Genomic DNA, 18,974 nt, shown 5'->3' on the forward strand with positions numbered 1-18,974 from the left:
CACACACCTCCCAGCTAGCCACACACACACTCAGTCTCCCATACAAATACTTGGGTAATCAATCAATAACCCATATAGTTAGTCATATAGCTACTGATCAACACATGCAGCAGTTTACAGAACAACAGACATAATGATGCACAAATTAAGACAGTTTAGTCACTAACCCATGCACTCAGTGAGACACATTTAATCACTCACTCATACAGTCAGTCATGCACCTACTAAATCCTTCGTCCAGACACTTACACATCCACTCATTCTTCAATATGTAAGACATATTTAAACTTTACAGAAACAAAAAATCACTGGATGTTGTTATCAGTGATGTCATCAGTGATGTCATTTGAGATGTCATCAGTGATGTCATCAGTGATGTCACTGACCATGTCATGAATGATGTAATATGTGACATCATCAGCAGTGGATTGCGGGTGCGCGATATATAGTTAGTGCAACTAACTATATATGGAATTTTAATGGTTTTGTGTGAGTAAAATAAGGTTTTTTAAATGCTAATTCCTAACTATATATGGTCTATAACCAATGGTTTTTTCATTGAATTTTCAAGGTTTTGTAAATGCTAATTCCTAACTATATATGGTCTATAACCTATGGTTTTTTCAGTGAATATATATATATATATATATATATATATATATATATATATATATATATATATATATTTTTTTTTTTAAAAGCCGCAAGGCGAAACGCGTCTGTCGATAGGGGGGAGAAGGCTGAGCACCGAATAAAGCATCCATAGCTTTAATCAAGAACTCCGTGTGTGCCTTTTATTTGCAAGCTGAAGGAGTGCCTGCTGTTCGAAGAATATATATATATATATATATATATATATCAAACCACAGCTCCGGTCATGGAAACTTAATGAGCCAGCTCATGGGCGGTCCGAGGAAGGGCTACCGGTTGCCCATATATCCAGAAGAAAACTTTGCTCATCAGAACAGACGTACTCGGACACCAGACGTTGTTGTTGTGTGCAAAATGTATTAGGCAGGAAACAACGCGTTTCACCTATTGGCTTGATCACGTTTCAGCCATTATAATGTGTACACCCATTCATTTTTTTTTTTTTTTTTTTTTTTTTTAATATTCTTTTATTAATATAAAGGCATCGAAAACAGTGAGAATGATAGACATAATCGGCACATTTACGTTTATACAATACCAAACTGGAATCATAAGCGGTAGTATTCCTGGTACATCATAATCTCAGTCTGCCTGTCTAAGCCCTGCATATGTAGTTCCGTGCATCAGACATATGTTACCAGTATTGCTTAACATGTTAAGTAGTAGTGCCACGATGCCTAACCTGTGAAACTGTCTTGTAACTTTCAAGAAACATTCCCCCCCACACCCCAACTTAGTGTCATCACTTTTGATTATGGCGCACACCCCACCTCATCCCAACAGGCCTCTTTGCCCTAGTATCGTATCACATTGCAGTCATCCCAACACGTTACCACAAATAGCACCGAAAATCAGAACCTCTTAGTCTCAACTATCACTCTTCCTCATCCTCGGAATCTAGGTCATCTCCCTCCGGTAAGGGCTCACAGATTTCCCCCCTGTAAACATTCCACTCTGTCCACACCTTGTTCCATTTGCGGGGTGCAGCTCGAAGGACATACACAGTTCTTTCCGTGACCATTAGGATGTCCATGTGTTCAGCCCATCTGTCTGCAGTGGGTACGTCCGGAGCTCCCCATTTCTGTGCAATATCACGTTTCGCCACTGTCATGGCAAGTGTGGCCCAGATGATACCGTATCTGTTCAGGTCATTGGGGTCCCATATGTTTAAAAGGCACTTACGCGGGTCTGGCAGAGTGGAAACCCTAAGTGTTTGGGATATGGTGCGCATTATCCGTGTCCAGTATTCCTGAATTTTGGGGCAGGCCCAGAGTGTGTGAAACAGTGTTCCTTCCTCCCCGCAACCTCTTAAGCAAAAGGGATTGGGCGCTCTGTGTATTTTGTGGAGTAGAGTCCTGGTGTAGTAGATGCGATGTAAAATTTTTAGTTGTACTAGTCTAAATTTGGCCGAAATGCCTATTTCTCTTGGAGAAGCCAAGGCCTCATTCCATTCCGTTTCGTCCATCAGTCCTATCTCCCCCTCCCATCGTTCCTTAAGTTTTGTCGTGGGGTCTTTTAAGTTGTTTATTAGTTTTTTGTAAGTGAGGGACGTGGCGCTCTGCTGCATATATTCCGTTAATAGCCTGTCCTCAAGTGGCGAGGAGTCCGGCAGATCAGTGCCCTGCGGGACCGCTTGGAGCAGTGCGTGTCTAATTTGGACATAACGAAATGTTTCAGTGGGTCTGAGGTCGTATTGCTGTTGTAGTTGTAAGAATGGGATCACTGTGTCATTGTCCCAAAGGTCCCCCACTGTGGAGATACCTATCAGGTCCCATTGTGCGAATCCCTTGCAAGTTCTAAGGTTTCCCAGTGACTTTGTGTCCCACAGTGGTGTCATCTTGGTAATTCTTCCTGTCCAGGCCAGTCGTGCCTGCGCTATATGCCAAAGGGCAGCTGTGTGTCGTGTCGGGCCGTGTAGGTGTTTAAGCTGCGGTTTATTATACAGGACCGACAACATGGAGTCTGTCCCTAATTGTGCCCAATCTGCCCTGTACGCTGGGTCGTTTCTCGGTGCCTGGACCCATTGGTTAATTATTTTAAGCTGAGCCGCCCAGTAATATATCTGAATGTTGGGAAGTGCGATCCCCCCCTCATACCAACTTTTCACCAGTTTGTCGTAGGCTATTCGCGCTGCACCATTGCTCCAGAGGAGGCTGGAGACCAACGCCGCAATCTGTTTGAAGTAACGCGGAGGGACAAGATGCGGGGTGTTTTCCAATATGTAAAGAAATCTGGGGAGTGCCATCATCTTAAATAAGGCTGCGCGCCCCAGGAGGGTGAGGGGCAAGGTCGCCCAGTGCTTAACGTCAGCGCGCAGGCGTTCCAGAGGTGGCTTCAGGTTGCTAGTGAAGAAATCTGTCTCAGAATGCACAATGATAATGCCCAGGTACTTGAAGGAGGTCACCGGCGCCGCTAGAGGGCAACTATACGGCAGGCTCGGCGCTGGACCCCTCAACGTGTAGATCATTGATTTTGCCCAGTTCAGGGTATAGCCCGACGTCTCCCCATGCGTGTTACAAATGTCCAACAAGGCTGGGATGCCGTTATCAGGGTCGACCATGTAAATGAGCATATCGTCGGCATATAGGGAGACCTTGTCTTCCCATCCCTCCTTCCACTGAATGCCTCTAAATAAGGGCGTGTGTCTGATCAGAATTGCTAAAGGCTCGAGCACCAGTGCGAAGAGCAGGGGTGACAGGGGGCACCCCTGTCTGGTACCCCTGCCCAACGGGAACGCCGGTGAGATGTGGCCAGTAGACACTACCTGCGCCACTGGTTTAGTATAAAGTAGCCGTATCCAGGCTATATATTTCGATCCAAAGCCCATACGTGTGAGCACCTCGAAGAGGTACTCCCATTCCACTAGGTCAAAAGCCATTTTTGCATCGAGGGAAAGGATCACCGCCTTCTCAGTGAGGAGGTGCGATCGTGCCAGCACCCCATGCACTCTCCTGAGGTTCAGCGCCGTGCTCCTATGGGGCATAAAGCCCGATTGGTCGGGGTGGATCAGGGTACTCAGGTGTGGCATCAGGCGGTTGGCCAGTAGTTTAGCCAGTACTTTGGCTTCCATATTTAATAATGATATTGGGCGATATGTGGTACATTCTTCTGGAGGTTTACCCGGTTTAGGTATAGCCACGATCGTGGTCGTGCGTTGGTCTAGCGGCAGTTCAGCCCGATCCCTACTGTCCAGATACATGTCCAGTAAGGGACCACTAAGTTCTGAGGCCATCGATTTATACCATTCCACCGGAAGCCCATTAGGTCCCAGTGCCTTGCCTGATTGTAGTGAATGTATCGCTAACTGGATTTCCTCTTCTGAAGGATCTGCCTCTAGCTCTTGTGCAGTCTCCGGTGGTATGCCGGGGAGGATTATGTCTGCCAGCGACACCGCCGCCATTTGTGCAGTGATGACACGATCTGGTGTATATATGGTGTGAAAATGACGTGCCAAAGCGCGCACTATGTCTTCAGGGTGTGTTACTACTTGGCCGTCGGTGTTAATGAGTCTCCGAATGCCTCTCGCGCCTCCCTCCCTCCTATCTAACCACGCCAGCATTTTCCCCGCCTTGTCGCCTACTTCATAAATCCTATGTTTAGTGTTTGCGATGTAACCCTTCTCAGTCGTTCTGAGGTGTGTTTGGTACTGCTGCTGTCGTAGCTGTAATGCGTGTGTCGTAGCCGGGGAAGGGTCCGCCATGTGCGCCGAGTTGGCATCGTGGAGTGCCAATTCGAGCTCTGTGAGCTCCCTCCGGGAATCACGCTTGTGTCCCGTAATGGCCGCTATCGCAGCCCCTCGCAGGACGGTCTTGTAGGCTTCCCACAGAATCGATGGGGAGGTCACTGACCCACTGTTTTCCGCAAAGTAGTGTGTCGTCGCCAGTTTCAATTTCCGTCTTATTGTAGGGACCTTCAGATAATTCGGGTAAATGGGGTAGATCCTAGCGCATTTCTGTTCTCTAGTATTAAGGGTGAGAACGATTGGTGAGTGGTCAGATATGCCCCTGGGTAGAATGTCGATCGTGTCCACCGTGCCCAGTCCCTCCCCTAGGAACAGAAAGTAGTCAATGCGAGATAGGCTATTGTGGACTGCGGAATAGAAGGTGTATTGGGTCGCTGTGGGGTGCAAATGTCGCCATATATCCACAATGCCCAACGCCTCTAAAAATTCAGGAAGGGGGACAGGTCCTCTTGAGTGGGCCCTAGTGGGAAAGGCGTCTAACGCTGAGTCTATGATGGCATTCAGGTCCCCCCCAATGAATGTGTCACCCTCAGGGAGGTCCAGCAGGAATTTACCCAGTGCAGGTAATGTCACGGAGTGTAGTGCCGGGGGGATGTACACCGATACCACATTAAGCAGTCTACCCTCCCACTGGCCATGTATCGCCGCGAAGCGTCCCTGGTCGTCCGTTACGTGTTTTGTGAGTATAAAGGGTGATGACTTTTTTAGTAGTATCCCCGTCCCCCTGGATCCTGAAGTGAAATCTGCATGTGTCGCCATCTTGTATCCGCGCCGATCATGCGCTTTGCATGTCGTCCCCGTTAGGTGCGTTTCCTGGAGCAGAACCACATCTGGGCTCTGCCGTTTAATAGCCTGCAGTACCAGGCCCCTCTTTATTTTGTCCCCCAATCCCCTGACGTTCCATGTTAGCATGCGCAGAGGGGGCACCCCCACCGTTACCGTGGCATTCCCAGCGGGTGGAGTCTGAAGTAAGTTAGCCATGAGACCGTTGTGAGAGTGTCGTTAGCAACGTGTCGGTGACTGTCGTGAGGAGGACGAGGAGTATGCCACGGCCTAGGGTGGCTGCAGGACGTGTGAAGTGAGTGATGACCAGAACCAAAAATGCAAACAATAAAACTTTAACCCCATCCCCCCTCCCTGCTCCCCTGCTCCACGGACCGAAACCCGCCCGTCTCCCCAACTTTGCAGAGTGCTTTAGTCCTTCCCCAACTATCTTACTTGCTCGTGGGGTTGGTGAGGCCCCTTCAGGCACTAAATGTGCCCACCCTACTCAGCGGCATCAAGTCCAAGGCCCGGCGCGGCATCCCCAGGCCATCTCATTGACAATCAATCTTCAGATCAGTGTTGGTCGCCCTGGGTCAGCGGATCTTGTGTCGAGTCGGACTCCGTTGCCGCCGTGTCTTCGCGGTGAGGCGGAGGGTCGGACTGGTCGTCCAATGGCGTGTTGTTGCGATGATTAGTCCGATCTTTGCGTGGACGGTGACGTTGTCCCACCTGCTGCCAGCCCTCCAGCCAGTCGTGAGCAGTCTCAGGCCTATCGAAGAACCACGTCTTTCCATCAGCCACTACCCGTAGCTTGGCGGGAAACAGCATGGAGTATGGCAAGTCCCTGTCTCGCAGTGCTTTCTTTACCTCCATGAACGATTTGTGGCGTCTGGCCACCTCTGCCGTGTAGTCCGGGAAGAAGGATAAAGTCGCATTTTGAATCTTAACAGGTGGGGAGACCCTTGCCGCCTGCAGGACTGCATCCCTGTCTCTAAAATTGAAGAGTCTCGCCAACACAGGCCTTGGCGTCGCTCCCTGTTTAGGGGGCCCGCCCGGAACCCTGTGTGCTCTCTCCACCAAAAAGAAATGGGATAGTCCTTTAGGTTTCAGTTTGTTCTTGATGAGGTCCTCGACGTAGAGGTCCATGGCCCCCTTCCCTTCCGATTCCGGAAGACCAAGGATACGTACGTTGTTTCTTCGTGAACGCCCTTCTTGGTCGTCTAACTTGTCTTGCAGGAGTTTGGTGACTTTTTCCATGCGTTCCATGGCAATCTGTAGTTCGGACGTGTCTTCAACCAGCGATTTTGTGACTACCTCCACCTGGGACACTCTTTCAGCCATTTTGTGAAAGTCTGCACGCAGGAGCGTGACTTCAGAGGAAATGGAGCCCACAGTTGTCTTGACTTCCGTAAGGGTGTTCATAATGTCCTCCAACGTTATTTTTGCGGACCCTTCCGCCGCCGGGGTGGCACCCGTGGAGTTGCGCCCATTATGCTGTGACTGTCCGTGTTGGCTGTAGGCAAATTTGTCCAGTCTGACCTGTGTAGCCCCACTCCTGGTGCCTTTGCCCGCCATGGCGTTGAGACTCGTGAAGATCGGGTCCCTCCTCTGGTTCGTCGCGGATCGCTGAAGGCTATTGTTGCTCCACTCAATACGTATGCCAGGGGACTGCAGGCGGGGGCGTAGTCCGATAATACACTCAGCTGGGCAGGAGTCTTTCTATACCCCCCAGAGCAGGCACACCGATTTTAGTGCAGGATACCACCGGCCAGCCCCTGTGCGTCTGAGTGTGGCCGCCGCCCGGAAGGCCGCCGAAACAGCTGTAACAATCTTGATGTCCTAATTCACTATGTCCGGTGGGCAAAGTATTGCGTCGCTGGCAGGCAGTGGTTGTGCCGTGGACAGGAGGGAGGCACGGTAGTACTCCCGGTCAGGGTTCAGGCTGCATGTGGCCAGACGTAGCACCACACCAGACGCACTCAGTACCCTCAGCTTGAGTCAATGTTGTCGTGGTCAGAGAGGAGGTCGGGGACTCTGCAGGGTGCCCCCCACTGTGTGGCCGTGCTATTATTAGCGGGTCAGGACCGCCAGTTCAGCCTCTAGTGTGCCAGGTTGTTCGGGTGCTATCAGTATTGTCCGCGGTCACACGCGGTGCAGTGGTGTTCTGAGCCGGCCCCCGGGGGCACCAGTATTCCCGGCTGTCGGCTCACCGCTCGCGCACTCAGATGCACCTACCCCGGGAGGGGGGGTCAGATCAGGCGAGGTCCCTCCGTCGGATCTCGCAGACGTGAGTCCCGCACGATGCGGCCGGAGGGGGGGGGGGGGGGGCTCACCGCGTCCCGTGGCCGCTTCGTCTCTCCCTCACCCCCGCGTTCCTCTCGTCTCCGCCGCTGCTTCACGCCGACACCGGCAGGCAGATTGGGGTCCACAGTAGTTTGCTGCTGGTCAGAGGGCACCTCCGTTGCTCCGGTGACAGTTTTCGGCGAGTGCGAGTTCCCAGTGGGGCTCCGGGCAGCATTACTCTCCGCAGGCCGGTCTGGACTCACTTCCGCCGGGGCTCAAGGGGCACACGAGGCCGGTGCTTCTCCTCCGTCAACAGGCCCTCACGCGTCAGTGCTTGGTTCGGCGGGTTCCGGACCCCGGCGGCACCCAGAATTTCACCTGGTGTAGCCGCTCCGACCCCGGACCTGACCGCCGCCGCTTCGGGTGGGTGATGTCCCGGATAAAAGTGCCGGATTAATGATTAGGCCACAGTGCCTTCAGGAGCTCTCGAACTAAGCTGTCGCCATGCTGGCCGCTAGCCACGCCCCCCCGTGTACACCCATTTTAAACCCATATTCATCATAGAAATTGGACTTACACCACATAAGTGAAGTAACAGTGTAAAAGTGTAAAAACATGGCCGCCATTTAATAATAGGTCATTCACGATTGTATAATGCATAATAACTCTTATTTCAAATGAATCCCATTCAATCATATTTGAATTAATGATCTTGTTACAATTCAAAGTTAGTCAGAAAAATCAAAAATCAAATACTTGTTATTTTCTCGTTGACATACATGATTATAATTTCAAATGTTGTTACCGTTAATGAGTAAAAACCACTGAGTGTTTAAACAACTGAGTATTTAGCACCGCTCGTGTGCAACATTATACCTGTTGTAAGGTTATATCAGACAGCACGTTTTGTTCGTGCAATAAAGTTAGAGACGATTGTGATAAACATGTACACAATCGAATTTGTTGCTTACTACCACTAAATTAAAACCACGCCCAAGTGAGCACAATAACTCGATTACAGTTTCCCATCAATTTTGGTCATACTCAGTGTTCATGTAGTCTCAGTCCATCGATGTTTGATACATTAACAACCCAGCCCAAGTGGGCAAGTCTTGATGTATGCCCAAAAAGTCTATTTTGTTAGTATTGTCTTGTTGAGCGTTGTGATCATTCATATTTGTTTTGATAATCCGATGTAGCATGTTGAAGGCCAAAATTGTCCACTGTTACCAAGAATTACCTAAAATTAAAACATAATAAAAGACTGAAAAGCGGGCTACAGGTAAATCACAATAAATTTACAAAGTTTCTTTCATCATCTTCATTCAGCAAGGTGTACCGCTAACTCCTCATTCGAATTAAGGCCTGTCGGGTTCATACATTCAAAGTCAATTATGTACCTTGATTCTAGCTTGCGCAATGCAAGTTTCCTATTGCCACCTCTGATCCCCAAACCCACCATATCAATGACAACCATTCTCAATAAGTTTACATTTTGGAAATAACAGTCATAAAAGTGACGGGCTACGGGATACTGTCGATTGTTGTTTTTTATTGCCCGCACATGCTCCATCACGCATTTCTTGGCTCGATGTATTGTGCTTCCAACATACTACCTATCACACGGACAAATGAGTACGTAAACACAATACATCGTGTTGCAGGTCAATGGTTTACGGATGGTAAACTCTCTTCCAGAGTTGGGGACAATTAAAGAGTCACAATCTACACTCTTTCTGCAGGTCTTACAGCTTCTACAGCATTTAAAGCCTGCAGTACCTTTGCCAACTGTCTTACTGGTCACACAATTTCTACTCAAATCATCTTTCAAAGATTTCCCTCTTCTAAACGTGATTTGAGGATTCACACTTAAATAAGGTTTGAGATGTTGATGTGTTAGAAGAACATGCCAGTGTTTCTTAAAGATAGTTCTAACATCCTTAGCTTGGCCAGAGAATGTTGTTATAAATCTGACTTTCTCTTCATTCATGGGTGTTTGGTTGGGGTTAAGAAGTTCATTTCTCACAGTAGCATCTGTCTCGTCGATGTACCTAAGCCACAGGACAACCTTGGTGTTAAAGTCCGGCATAGACGTGGACACCTGCTCCTCCCACCACCCCATGAAGAGGTTGGCATAACTAGGGGCGAAGCAGGTGCCCATCGCCGTGCCCTGTGACTGTCGGTACACCGTCTCATCAAAGATAAAAAAATTGTTAGTCAGGCAGAAGTGTATTACTTCCACCAACATTTTGGAATGGAGTGTCAGTGAGATTGTACATGTCTTAAGAAAATGCTCAACTGCCTGTATCCCTAGATTGTGCCGTATACAGGTATATAAGCTACCCACATCCAAGGTAACTAGTGTGTATGTTGGTTCCCAATGTATCCCATCAATGATTGTTAAGAAATGGGTGGTATCTTTTAAATATGCTGAGAAAGAGATCACAAAAGGTCTTAAATAGTGATCTATCAGGCATGATATATTTTCTAACAGGGAGCCCATTGAGGATACTATAGGTCTCCCTGGTGGACCAACTGCGTTTTTATGGAGCTTAGGTAATAGGTATAGAATGGGTACCCTAGGATGTTCACATTTCAGGTAATTGTATTCCTCCCATTCTAATAAACCTTTATCTCGATATTCTGTCAAAAGATCGTAAAAAGCTCCGTTTGATTTTTTAATTTCACCAAAGGTCGTAACCTGATAACATGTGCTATCTCCGAATTGTCTCATACCCTCTGCCAGATATTTGTCTTTGTCTAGTACCACCACGTTCCCACCCTTGTCAGAGTGGCATATCACTATTTGGGAATCATTCTTCAGATCATTGATGGCCTGTATCTGTGAAGCTGAAAGGTTCTTCTGGATATTCGAAATTTTCTTCGTTCTAAGTTTTTTAATATCACTTAAAACCCCTTTCTCAAATACATCAACAGCTTCGCAGATTATATTGGGCAAGAATTTCGATTTAGGTTTAAATCCACTTCCTGGATTTACACCCATATTCATGTCACAATTGACCAACATCTCTTCACCCCCAATCTCCCCTGAAGCCATGATTTCCATTAAGTCAACATCATTGGAGGTCAAAATACTGTTAGCTGCACCCTCACTTCTCAGTACATTTCTCATAGGATGCAGTTCAAACCATTTTTTTAGTTTCAGTTTTCTAGCAAAGTAAAATAAGTCAATTCTCGACTGAGTGTAGTTCAAATTTATAGAGGGACAAAACGATAAGCCTAATGCTAATACCTCAATTTCAGAAGGCAAAAGTACTCTTTGAGAAAGGTTTATTACTGTCATACTCGTGCTTTGCTGCCCCTTGTCAGAACTCCCACGGGCAATTTGTCTGCATTTCTGGTCTTGTTTCCGCTACACTCAGACGAGAATTAACTTATTTTACTTATTTCTGCCGCTTCAACCGGAGTTCCCGAAACGCGTTTGGCCTGGTGATGAACTGGATGCTTAAATCCTCGGCTGCCTGCTGGCCAAAATTATGCTAAATAAATGAACTTACCCAACTGCTGGCTGGCTTCCTCCTTCAGGGCTACTCTTGTGTTTCAATATGAAGCGGATGAGCCCACCCGCGGAGAGAAGCCCACCGCCCGAGGGCGGGCCCGTGTTGACGCCAAGCTGGGGTCAGCTCTGCGGGAGCAGTGTTCACAGCATTTTTGTTAAGCAGAGCCGGGGGCACAGAGGACTTTGGCATCGACCCACAGAGGCTTTTATTGTTTGTAAACCTGCAGCAATAGTGACGGACTCACTGGAGGTTACAACACTGCACTACAGGAACCAGAGTGCAACACTGATTGCCACGCCCACTTGGGCTGTATCGTGGAATTTAAAATGCGCAGTGTCCATTACTTTGTTTTTAATGCAGAAATCACGCCACTGACAAAGGGAACCGGAGTTCCCGAAACGCGTTTGGCCTGGTGATGAACTGGATGCTTTAATCCTCGGCTGCCTGCTGGCCAAAATTATGCTAAATAAATGAACTTACCCAACTGCTGGCTGGCTTCCTCCTTCAGGGCTACTCTTGTGTTTGGATATATATATATATATATATATATATATATATATATATATATATATATATATATATATATATATATATATATATATATATATATATACAGTTATTTAGAAAACCATGAATGGAGGCAGGCAAAACCAGTACGTATGTTAACCAGTTCAGAAATCTATATTTTATAGTACTGGGTAGTTAACGTTTAATGTGGATGTCCTGTAAGGTTCTAATTGTTTAAGATATGTGTGTATGATATTGGCCCACATGTCTTATATTGCCCAAAATAATATTTTTTTGTGTGTTCAGTTAAAATTATAAGAAAGGCAAAGATATGTTTTCAATATGTTACTAATTATGATAATTTTATATGGAATGTTGTATATTGTTTATTTTTAATATGATTATCTCCTATAAGCACGAGTAAAGATCTTGTCATGTTGGCTCACAGAACACATTTCAGAGGATCTTATAATATCAGATAAATATAATTTCCACTAACCTTTTTACTACCTATGGCTTCCTATATGAATTTAGTGTGGATAAACAGACATATGATAAAATGAACTAAATCGTTCACACAATAAAATCATACCTGGGATAAAATGGTACATGTCTGACTGGAGTCCAAATACGGCCCTGTCCAGGTGTCAGCTACATTTGTCTGCGACATGTTAGACCTCTTTGAGGTTAATGGAATTCCTGAGCACAGTCCAGATGGACAGAAACACCTCGCTACACCCAAGGACTTTGTCGTAGTTCTGGGATCAAGTTATTTATCTTGTGGATGACAATTGGAGTTCATGCAAAAGGGACTCCAGAGCTTTAAGCAGGGAAAAGATAACTTTCTAAAAGTACATTTTCCAAAATAGGTATTACAAATTCGACTTTACCAGCGAATATGGCTTTAAAAAAATACTTCAAAAAGTAAAAGAATGAAACTTGTAAATGTTTCCTAACCAGGGATAAAATGATTACATTTAATGTTGTATCCTATGGATTTGCCAAACCTGCTACAGTGAAAATACCTTTGGATTTATATTCTCTGTAAGTACATGTTTAACATTAAACATTTACACGTCCTACTTTTAAGTACCATGCACCTTGCCATCTGGACAGTAAGGCCTACATAAGGGTGGCCTATTAATATTTAGAAGGAAGGTTTGGTCCTGTCGAAAGGAGTTATTTTGGCAGGTCCAATTTGCTGTGCAAAACTGCATTTTCAGGCTGCAAATGGTAGAACTGCAGGTATGTTTACACTGACACAATAGTGGATGGTACAATGGGTGCTGCATTCTACTTATGAAAATTGGTTTACAGGATCTGGTCATACTTGGGTATCATATACTAGGAACTTATAGGTAAGTTAAATACGCTATTTCATCATTTTGAAAGGGGAGCACATGCAGTTTACCACTTGTTAGCAGAGGTAAAGTGCACAGAAATCTACAATCTGCAAAAAAAGGCAAGGCACAAATTTGGGTACACCACGTAAAAGATGGTCATTTTCAACACAGGCCCATTAGGAGTTCACAGGTTTAAGGTGCACTCATACTAAAAAGGCAGAAGTAGCTATGCCCACAGGTGACACTCAATGATTACTTAGCATACACTAGAGACCAGGTACCATGTGGGCAGGTAGTAGCTCAATGCAATTTTGAGGAATTTATCAGAGATATTCAACAAACATGCAGTGTCCGAGGAAAAAGTGATATTGACCAGTGGAAATACTACCATTAATTTCACAAATGATTTGCTACTGGTCATGTTACTAGCACTGCAGGTATTACAGCTGAATATACTGGGTGGGCTCATAATAGCAGGCCAAATCTGAAGGGTTCAATAATTGAGAGCTTCTAAGGTGTATTAGTGTGTCAAAGTTGTGCATGTCCTGTTTAACATACAAAGGGGCAGATTTATTATGACCACCTCACCACCGTAAAGTGATGGAAGGCTACACAAAGTGTCGCAGAGTCTTGAAACGGTATTTACTTTTCAGCACAATTATTTTTTCTGCAGGAAAAGTGCCATTTATCACTGCAAATAGTAGTTTGTGATCTTTGCTGCATTTTGCGCCAAGGTAAATCTCTTGGGTGAATCCTGGGCTTTCTATTTTTTTGAGACAATGCCCTATCTACAAAAACTGTTAGACCTTTCTTTGTGTCAAAAAGTATCACCTCTTTGAGACAGGCACAAAGTTGGAGGAATATATTTATTTCACTAAACACTTCACGCATTGCATTTGTGTTGCACCGTGCAGTATACATCAATTGTGTGAAACGTTTTTAAAATGTCTAGGCACAGGATTGTGTGGTCAAAGTGCATGCTATGTTGTTATGTTACATTTACGTGACTGTCACATATTTACTTATATAACCCTCCAGCTCACTCCCAACTCAGTGTTCTGTTTTTTAGACTGGTTAGATCTAATCAGGTACATGGAGAATCCCTAAAATAGTCGTGTTTTAAGCGTTTTTTTAAAAACAATCAGATTGCTGTATGAGAGAATTGATAAAGGCAGCTTGTTCCAGTGATATGGGGCAAAATTAGAAAATTAACTACCACTTCTAGCTGGGCGAATCTTACGATTAGGTGCGAAAACCGTAGCTTTATACAGGGCCAGAAGAAGCTGACCATCATCCAAAGTTAGCAGGTGCCACCACCATACAAAAGTCTGTGAGTATGGCACATCATCTTTAAAAATACAGCACTTTCTAATGGGCAAACAATGAAGGGCATTCAGGAGAGGTCTCACAGTTGCCTAAGGAGGAAGATGGCAAATCAGTCTTGTTGGTGTATTCTGCACAATTTTCAGGCGCAACAAGAGAGACTCTTGTACATAATTCAAACAACTGATTATGAGGGATTCTGTGGTGCTCTTCTGTTAGTGTACTAGGAATATTTCCTAAGCATATGCAATATGCTACAGCATGAGCCGCAGCTCATCCCGACTTGATTTTTCATACTGTGGCCACCAGCCTTCTGTTCATATCCTATTGGCATTTCTAAAGAGGGCAAATTCTGTCTTCTATATGCAGTAACAAGGACCCCCTGACATATGAAATCTTCTAGGACAGGGTAAAACACAATGTAGGTATCATCCTAGACAGTAAAGAGTCGCTATAGATAAATGCAGAATGTGTTTTACAAAAATTATATATACAAAATGTCAAGCAAATAAGGGCAGTTCAAAATGGTCTGTTTTATTTAATATTTAAAATATAGAAGGTAAAAACACGATGCGCAATCAACATATAGTATTCATTATTAAAAATAATACTATATGTTGATTGCGCATCGTGTTTTTAATCTGCATTTATCTATAGCGACTCTTTACTGTGTAGGATACCTACATTGCAATTTCTGTCTTCTTCCAGTTAAGCTGAGGGCACTTCTGTTTCATCCAAAAAGGCACAAAGCACAGACAATCACAGAATGGATGTACGATGTAACAACGCGTGTTATTACAATGCGTGCTGTTACATCGCAGTCGTTACAACGACTGCATGTTACCACACTATGCCTTTACAACGCAAGTCTTTACATCGACTTGCGCTAGGTGGCGTGCTAACATGAAAAAAGTGTAATTTACTATTCCAACTCCAGTCCACTTATCAGTAGGGAAGGTGTTGGGATAGTAAACTACACCATTTTTGATGTTAGCACGCCATCTAGCGCAAGTCGATGTAAAGACTTGCGTTGTAATGGCATAGCGTTGTTACATGCGATCGTTGTAACAACCGCGATGTAACAGCATTGCGGTGTACTGACCGCGTTGTTAAGGATGATTCCCTCACAGAATCTAATTCTGGATACATCTTGAATATGTGCAATAAATAACACGAACCACGTGTCAACGGCATAGGACAATATCTCAAATTCATATTCCCTAACGATATTTGGAAGAGTAGCCACATAAATATTAGAAATGGAGGGGCTAGACGAGTACCTCTGTGACACCCCCATGTATTTATCACAGCCTTGGATAAGAAAGGAGACATGAAGACGGCTGGATTCTATTGACCAAGAAAACAGTGGGCCAGGCCAAGGCTTGTGAATGAATGCAAATTTCATGTAGCCTCTTTATCAAAACTGCATGTGAGGCTGGGAAAGATCTGAAAGGATGAAGGCAGCAGGTCGGCCCTCATCCATGCTAGTCCTGATGCCTCGGGGACAGCCAGGAGGGAGTTCTCAGAGCTGTGCTCAGCCTGGAATCTGGACTGGGCCGAAAACAATCTGTTGTTTCCTACCAGATACCAGTATAGCTAGTTATTAATAAGTTTCTCCAGTTGTTTGGCTGACGGGGGCAGAAGAGAGATGGATCAATAATTAGCTAAATTAGAGGAATAAGCAGTTGGCTTCTTTAATATTGGAAGCACACTGGCATGCTTCCAAACCGTAAGAATCTTTGATATGTGAAGGGAAAGATTAAACAAATTAGTAAAAAAAAAAAAGAGAACAGAGATGGTATTAAGGAGATCAAATGCCCAACAATGTAAGACTAAAATCTCTACAAGCAGGAACATCTCATTTAAAAATAAGTGACTCCGGCAGGTCAGAAAGGAAGGTGTTGATACTGCATATCTCCACTTCAAAACCTAAGTAAGATATCACACATGCTCAAAGGTTGGCGCATGGTACTAGGGAGGCTGTTAGCACAGGCAGGGGAAGAGAGCAACACGAGGCCAGTTTACTAAATATTGCTCGTCTCCCTCCCTCTTGCACAGCGCTGCGTTGCACTGTATTGTAGTAAATCGGACCCAAAATCTGTAGCTTTGGAAATAACGATGTTCCCTTAAATTACAATATATTACATTTTCTGTATGCCTTTGTGATCGGCTACTGGTCGATTGCGGACAGCAAGTTTATTTTTTAGGCAAAGCGACTCCTTTCATTTTCACGACGAGTATGACAACCGACTGTATGTAAGCTGTGCACGCTTTTAAAGATTTTTTTTTAAATGAACGTGGACTATCGAGTTTTAAAAATGTATGACAGCTGCATTTAAGCTGCATAGGAAAAGCAATCTAAATGTGTGCGACATTCGAACCTCTCATGCCGTTCATCTTTCTTTCACAGCAGCTTTACTCTGGCACATTTCCATGGACTTCTGTTTGAAGGTGCGCGTTTTTTTTCCCTACCGCCTCGTTCTCGTCACATCACCTCATGCAGAGTAAAGTTCCTGGGTTCCCAGTGCAGCGCCAAGGAAGGGGCGTGCGGTGTTTGTAAAAAAGCAATCACTTGTGTCAATCAAAGTCACCAACGTTTGAGGTGTGAAGGTGAAACGCGAAACGAGTGCAAAGGTCAGCTTTTCCCACACAAACGGTTGCCAAAGAAAAGAATTAAAGAAATCTGAGAGATGGCATCACCGCTGGTCAATTTATTGAAGGCAGTTCTCTAGTCAGCTATTAACCAGCCTGGCAAACAGAAAAGCAAATTCATCTGTAAGGCTGCCTTTCTACATTGAATTGTCAACAATGTTCAAGGTGTTCTTTATGCTGAATAATACTCCCCACCCCGTAAAACAGAGGGGCATATTATCAAGGGGCTTTATCTCCGCTTTTTTGGCTTTAAAAGCCAAGAAAGCAGAGATAAAATTATCTCCCTATTACCAAGCTGTCGCTAACACCAGTTAGCGACAGCTAATAGGAGATAGTGACCATCTTGGGCCTTGCTCTGCATGTCAGTGATATTTATCACTAATTACATGCAAAGTGGGCGTGCCAAGATGTTAGCGACTGAAAACAGTCGCTAACATCGCTATCTCCTATTACCAACTTTTGGAGATATTCGCGCTAAGCGTGAATATCTCCAAAAGCTAACACTTGCCCAGGAGCAGTTCTTAGCCATGTTATCCAATGGGAGGTGGATAACATGGCTAAGAGCATTAGCTCGGTAATGCATGAATATCGCTGACTTTTCAGCGATATTCATGCATTGCGGCCGTTTTTTATCGCATTTGCGATAAAAATCGCCGATGTGCGGCGATAATTTTTGTCTCTAAACAAGTTAGAGACAAAAATTATCTCTATTGGTTGGTAATATGCCCCAAAGTATTTGCCCTTTCCAATACAAAACAGGCACTCTGTGGTCTTCCATGGAAAGGAAGGGCGTGTCCTTGACACTGCCCTCGGACTGAATGCTTCCGAAGCAAAAAGCCATCCAGTTTTGCCAAAATACAAGCAAACTTCAGAATAGGATTATTTGTATATTAGGATCCCTTCTTCCCAGTACACACACTCCCAGATGTACCAAACTATCACACAACACAGCACAGCCATCAAAGCTGCTGAGTTGCATTGCATGACCGAGAGAGAGCGGGATAGTGTCCAGCCATGGCCCGTACAGGTAAGGGCGGTGGGGCTGGGTGAGGAGGGATTTCGACGGACAAGGTACATTAATTATTTATTTATTTTTCCATCGTCATCGTCTGGCGAAGTCCTCTTCCCCCACCTGGCCCCACTGCTCGCCCCTTCATGGGCTGTGGCTGATAGTGCGGTATGTAAAGAGATAGGGTCCTAGCCTGCACTCTCCCTAGCACTGGCGTACAATCAGGCAACATATTGCAAAGGTGTCTGCGTGTGTCTAGTGTAGGTTTTGCACTAGAAAGGTATCCTTCCAGTGCAAAATGCTTTACTTAGACTTTTCCCACTTCAGATGTGTATTGTAAAGTGCAGCACACATGCAAAGTGGGAAAGTTAGGAACAATAAAAGCATTTCTCCTTTTTAATGCCTGCTTCAGAATGGGGTTAATTTTGGATCAAAAATCCTGTCTACTATTGTTAGCAGATAGGTTTTTGCCATGGTGGTTACATGGGAACATCCATGTACCACCCATCGAACGCCCCCTTGATGCGGTGTAATGCATAGTTACGCAAAACAGTGCCTTGTGCTGCTTTGCGTTACTTTCAAGCAACCTTTCAGTGCAGAAGAAAGTAAATCCAACAGAAAACGTTTTACACAGGTGTATGCTTCTTTTGTGCCATATACCCATCGTAAAAGGTTTTTAAATCTTGTTCACAGAACACTGAGTCCCATCACACTGCAAATATATTTAAAAAAAATGTTTTCTTGTGCAGAGCATTAGGTTCAAGAAGTACATAATGTACTGAAAATCATTTTCATTAAAACCAGTTTATACAAAATATCGAGATGACAGCCACGCAATACATAATAAGGTATGACAAAGAACTAAAGCTAGAGCAGCTAATCATGTACTCATTCACAAAGCAAAGTTCAAATTTAACCTAGAACACAGAAGCAATGAGGACAATTCCTAATGAGTGCAATACCAATAAAGTGCTAGTGCCATCTTATCGCCTAAAGCCAACATAAATACATTTTATTTAAAAAAACGAGGATTTGTGGCTATAGGGGTTCCTCATCATTGACCTAAGTGCAGAATGCATTATATAAAGTGCTAAAACTATTAAAGTGCTAGTGCTGCTAAAGTGCAATAAAAGAAAGTGCTGATGCAATTTAATAAAAAGCTGCTACATTAATTTACC

Source organism: Lissotriton helveticus, chromosome 7 (assembly GCF_964261635.1).
Source record: "Lissotriton helveticus chromosome 7, aLisHel1.1, whole genome shotgun sequence".
In the NCBI taxonomy this organism is placed as follows: domain Eukaryota; kingdom Metazoa; phylum Chordata; class Amphibia; order Caudata; family Salamandridae; genus Lissotriton; species Lissotriton helveticus.